Consider the following 5,747-nt stretch of genomic DNA (forward strand, 5'->3'; position numbering starts at 1 on the left):
CCTTTTCCAGCTCATTTTACAGATGAGGAATTGACACAAACAGTGACTTGTCTAAGGTCATAAGCTACTAAATATCTAAAACCTGGTGCTCTGTCCACTGTCCTGCACCTGAAGTATGAATCTCCAATACAAGGTAACTTGTAAGAGGCCATCCAGACTCTTCAACAAAGGTCTCCTATCATCCATATGAAGCTCATTCTTCCCCCAAACAATCCATTTCACTGTTAGATCATTTTAAATGATTCAATATTTCTTCATATGGAACCATAGTCTGCTTTCCTGCAGCTTCCCCCGATTGGTTCCTGTTTTGCCCTCCAAGGCTAAGCAGAGCAAGCCTAAATCTTTTTTCTATACAACCCTGTACGTGTTTGAAGACAACAATCATGTCCTTTCGGATTGATTTCATTCATCATTGGAATCATTGAACTGCTAAGGGAAGCTGTGGAACACTTTTCTCAGGAGATCTTCAGAATTAAGATGCATTCCCCTTTTTCTGAGAGGATTTAAATGTGGTCTTTTTTGAATCCAGGAAGAAGGAACTTGAGACCCTCTTAAGATCCTCTTCAGTACTAAGATTTGATTACAGACTATTCCTAATTTGTTAACAAAAAGTATTATTTGAAAGAATTTCTCCTGAGATTTCTCTCTTCTCTTTCAGAAAGGAGTTCTTTCAATGCATCAGCAGAATGTGGTCATCAGCATCTGGTAATATAATGATAATAATTCACATGTGCACAGGGCTTTACAGTTAACATTATTTTCACATGTGTGATTTCATCTGATCCTCACAAAAGTGAGACAGTGGAAATTCATTTCAATTCAACTAGCATGTTAAAGGGCAAGACATTGGGCCTCACACTAGGGATTCAAAGACAACAATGAAAATAGTTCCTGCCTTTGAGGAGAGTATATTTTATGGAGAACTAAAATTTGTACAGGTCAGCTAGGTGGTGCAGTCAATAGAGAACTGGGCCTAGAGTCAGGAAGTCCTGAATTCAAATAAAATATTTACTAACTGGGTGATCCCGAGCAAGTCACTTAACTCTGCTTGCCTCAGTTTCCTCATCTGTAAAATTAACCAGAGAAGGAAAAGCAAACAACTCCAGTATCTTTGCCAAAAAAAATCCCAAATGGGGCCACACAGTTAGATAAAATGAAAACAACAACAAATTTTGAAATGTAGATCCTGATTAGTGTGAATAATATATCTCCTGAGGTGGTTGTAGGTATTAAAATTCAATGGCCATTGATTCTAGTCCAGTAGAAACATGTAATATGAATTCAAATAATGCAACCACTTCTGGGGATTCTTTATTTGCCATTGTATGTGTATATATTTACCATTTTATGTCTGTCTGTCAATCAGTCAACAAACATTTATTACCTCATTTGTTCCTTAAAAAAAACTCGGCAAGGTAGGAAATGTGAGTATTATTAATCTTGTTTTATATATAGCAATAAGAAAAACTGAAGCTCAGAATTATTAAATAACTTGCCTAAACATACATTGAAGGCAGGATTTGAATTCTGGCATCTCCTGACTTTGAGTTCAACCCCCTTTCCAATACTACTACATTGCCTTTTTAGATTCATAATATGACTTTTCTATGCTGGCCTTCAGTTTCTTTCTCTGCAAAGTACTGACTTGTATTTGATGATATTTCAACTCTCTTCTAGCTCTGAATTCTGTGCGTACAAGAGCTCTATGAGGATGGCTTTGCAGAGACTGATCCTCATTCTATGTATTAATTCTGTTAACTGTCAGACTAGAAGACTGAAAAAAAAAAGTTAATGAAGGAGTTAGACTAGCTAATAGCTAAGGTCCCTTCTAGCTCTAATATTCTGTGATTATCTTCTTTGTGAGGGAAAGGGAATCTAATGAAGCTAGGTTCTCTGTGGGGTTATAGGTGTGAGCTTGACTGGCTTGCAGCCAAACCTAAAATATGGTAACCAGCCAAAGAGATGACCTTGGAAAACCACTCTAGAAAACTGCATCTCGCATTTCATTAGGGTAGCCCAGCTTGCCTCATTGAATGAGCTGTTATATGAGGAGGGTCTACAATGGGATCATTATTGGACAACACTCAAAACTGGAGAGGGAGATCCAAATGGCTTTGGAGGTCTGTCTGGGGCCGTTCCATGGAAAAAAGAAACCCAGCACAGGCTTTCAAGCAGGGAGATTTCCTAGATACCCTTTGCCTTTCTGGGCCTGAGTTTCCTGCTACCTAATTCTAAGAAAATTCTCTTTACAGAGAGACTTAGTAGTCAAGCCAACAGAAATGAAATCAATGAGTTGGCCAGGGCTTTAGCAAGTTTTTGGCTGAGGTTATATATTCCCAAGCAAAGGGCTTCACATACTTGAGCAGTCAGGCTTGTATTACTTAGGATAGTGATTGAATTTCAAAGTAGTCAGCTAACTGGTGAAATATCAATGATGCATAAAAGCGCACCATCTACAAACTTTGTAGGATCCTAGAATGTCTTAGCTGCAAAATGGCTTGCTTAATCCAAACCCCTCATTTTACAGATGGGAAAACTGAGGCCTGAGGGAGTTATGACAAAGTTTCTGTAGAAAAAAATATTTTCTTTCCTTGTTTTCTAGCTAAGTCTACCAAGACAATGACATTCTATTATTGATGATTGAAACAAAAGAGAAGCAAGAAAAGTAAGCTGATTCAGCAGTCGGAAAGAGCTGAATTCAGATTCTGCCTTTATATAAATTGTGCGACTCATGACATATCACAACCTCTCAGTGACACAGATAACTTTTATTATGTAAGAATTGCACATATGCAGGGGTGAAGAAAATTTGTAGACACAGAGTTCCCTACATGGCAGAAATCAAAGGTCTACATGAAGAAAAAGAAGCCGTTAAAGCAGCATGGTAAGGGAAAGAGAATTGAACATTAAATTAGAGGACCTGAATTAAAATCCCCACCAGCTGTGTGACTACGGGCAAATCATTTCACCAGTATGCTCAGTGGATAGAATGTTAGCTGCGGGAGGGAGGGAGTAGCTTCTAATGCTACTCATGACATTGTAAACCACATTTCCCAGACAAGGGTCTTATGATCTCCTGAGGCAGTTTCATCATCTATAAAGTAAAGATAACCATTTGTATTGTACCTCCCTCACGGGGATGTTGTGAGAAATGTGAGCTAACTCACCTGTCCTAATTGCATGTTGAACCGTGGCATATGGATGTCATGGAATACTATTGTGCCTGAAGAAATGATGAATATGTAGAATCCTGGGAAGACTTGTATGAATTGATTCAAAATGAAATGAGCAGAACCAGGAAAAGATTATACCCAATATCAGCAACATTGTATGATAATCAACTAGGAATGACAGTTTTTCTCAGCAACGTAGTGATCCAAGACCAGTACAAAGGATTTATGAAAGAAACCCACATCCCAAGAAAGCATTGATGGACTTTGGATGCAGATTGAAGCATACTTTTTTCACTTCACTCTTTTTTGTGGTTTTTATCCTTTTGATTTGTTTTTTATTTCACAACTGTGACTAATATGGAAATATTTTTACATGATAGCATATGTATAACATATATCAAACTGCCTGCCATTTTAAGAAGATGGAAAAGGAGTGGAGAGAAAATTTTGGAATTAAAAATCTCATAAAATGAATGCTAAAAATTGACTTGACATGTAATTGGGAAAAAATGAAGTACTATTAAAAAGAGAAAAACATGATGACTTCAACTGAATTGGATGTTTAACATCCCAGTCCTTTATGGAGTATTTTATTTTTGCCATGGAAGAATTTAATTGAGCTTTCCAGAGCCCTATTCCTTCCCCAGATCCTTTGTAAGGGAACTCAGAAGTCATATCCTTCAGTCCCTTCACGGAATAGCTGAGAAACAAAAGCCCAAAAGGAAAAAAAGGTTGTGGACGCAGAGGGCAAGAGAGCTAAGCACTGAACCCAGGCTCTTTGACCTTCTGCCTTGTTTATATTCCTTTCCATTATTCTACTCTGCCTTAGACTGTTCTTGAAGGAAGTCAGCCATAGGACTTGAATAGTTGCCCCAGCCTGGGCTCATTGTTGCCTGCACCCTTTCCTCAGGCAGTAGATGGGATGTTTCTCAGAGGCATCTGTCTCACGGTTTCACACATCCTCTGCAGCTCACAGCCAGCCTCTTCACGGGCTTCATCAGAGCTCCTCTCCAGAGAAGGAAAATTTACAAATTTGTCATAAAGAAACTTTTTAAAGGTTAATGGTCAGTGAGGTGGGGGGAAAGGCAATGGTGGTGGGGAGCCCTAAACATATTCACTCTTGCCATGATGTGCATTTTTCAATTAAAGTAAAAGTCATGCCCCATTACAGGCACATGCTCAGTTTATTAAGGAACTATCCCTGTGAGTATGTGTGAGGGCAAGTTAGGATGGGGAGTGGGGGGCGGAGAGAGCTCACATCTATCCTAGCTATGATGGGGTGAGAAATCAGGAGCTCTGAAGACTGTAAAGGTCCATTTTAAGAGAGCTAGAATAGCATCATGGAGAGATCCAAGGGGCATCTGGACTAGTGTCAGCTTTCCTGGGGCTGAGCTTCCTCTTTTGTAAAATGAAGGAAGGCTTCAAGGGATTTCAAGCCATCATCCAACCTCAATTTTTCTTTTTACAGAGGAAGAGACCAGCTTGTATCTTCAAACTCTCACACAAATATTAAGCAACAGAGTCAGGTTATGAGCCAGATCCAGGGTACTTGTCCCTATAACATGTAGCATCAACAAGTTAGAATTTAAGACTCAAGTTCAAATCTGGTTTCAGATATTTACTACCTATGTGACTGACTTAACTTCTGCCTACCTGTAAAATGGGAATAATCACAGTGCCTATCTCCCAGGGTTGTTGTAAGGCTCAAATGAAATAACATTTGCAAAGTTCTCATCAGACTGTGGTTCATAGTAGGTGCTTAATAAATGTTTATTTCCTTCCCTCTTCCCTCCCTCCCTCTCTTCCTTCCTTCCTTCCTTCCTTCCTTCCTTCCTTCCTTCCTTCCTTCCTTCCTTCCTTCCTTCCTTCCTTCCTTCCTTCCTTCCTTCCTTGCTTCTTTCCTTTATGTATTAATGTACTCTGTTCTCTGTTCTAAGACCTCTTTTGGCTCTGACATTCTATGTTCTAAGATCTCTTCTAATTTAACATACTCTGTTCTAAGGTCTTTTCCAGATCTAACATTCTAAGAATTTATATACAAAAAAAATCACATTTTATAATTTATTAATTTTCTATTTATGATATAGCTATTTTCATGCATACTTGTTTTTCACCATCAGAATATAAGCTTCTTGTGAGGAGGGATTGTTTCATTCTTTGTACTTATATTCCCAATGCCTAGCACATGATAGATGCCTGATAAATATGTGTTGAGTCAACATTGTTCGATAAATGACTTTAATAGATTTAGGTCTCCTCAGCAATGCAATTGTGAGTTTTTTGGAAATTTCTTTTATTATTGGAACTATGGAACTATGGAACAGGATTCTGGGAATATAGTGGTGTAGGTCAGAAAATTCCAAGTTCTCCAGATTTTCCCCAGAAATAAAACAAAATGGTGCCTCAGGGGCAACATAGATTGGTTAAAAATAAAGAGGATTTGGGGAAGAATTGTTCTGGGACAATGAGAGCAGAATCCAAGGAAAATGCCAGTATAGAAGCTTGGCTCATGTCAAGTATGAACACCTCCACACAGGGAGTCCTGAGGCTAGCTGGTTTGGGAGGTAGCCTGAG

At 38.7% G+C, this 5,747-nt stretch overlaps 1 long non-coding RNA gene across 1 annotated transcript in view; it reads left to right on the plus strand.

Moving 5' to 3' along the window:
• Positions 1-4,910, plus strand: part of LOC141553371 (uncharacterized) — a 7,738-nt gene extending 2,828 nt beyond the window's left edge. The window contains exon 3 of the long non-coding RNA XR_012485428.1: positions 2,603-4,910. This is a non-coding gene — a long non-coding RNA (uncharacterized LOC141553371). The remainder of the gene's footprint in view (positions 1-2,602) is intronic.
• Positions 4,911-5,747: the final 837 nt, after the last annotated feature.

The sequence above is a fragment of the Sminthopsis crassicaudata genome, chromosome 2, assembly GCF_048593235.1.
Source record: "Sminthopsis crassicaudata isolate SCR6 chromosome 2, ASM4859323v1, whole genome shotgun sequence".
Lineage (NCBI taxonomy): Eukaryota > Metazoa > Chordata > Mammalia > Dasyuromorphia > Dasyuridae > Sminthopsis > Sminthopsis crassicaudata.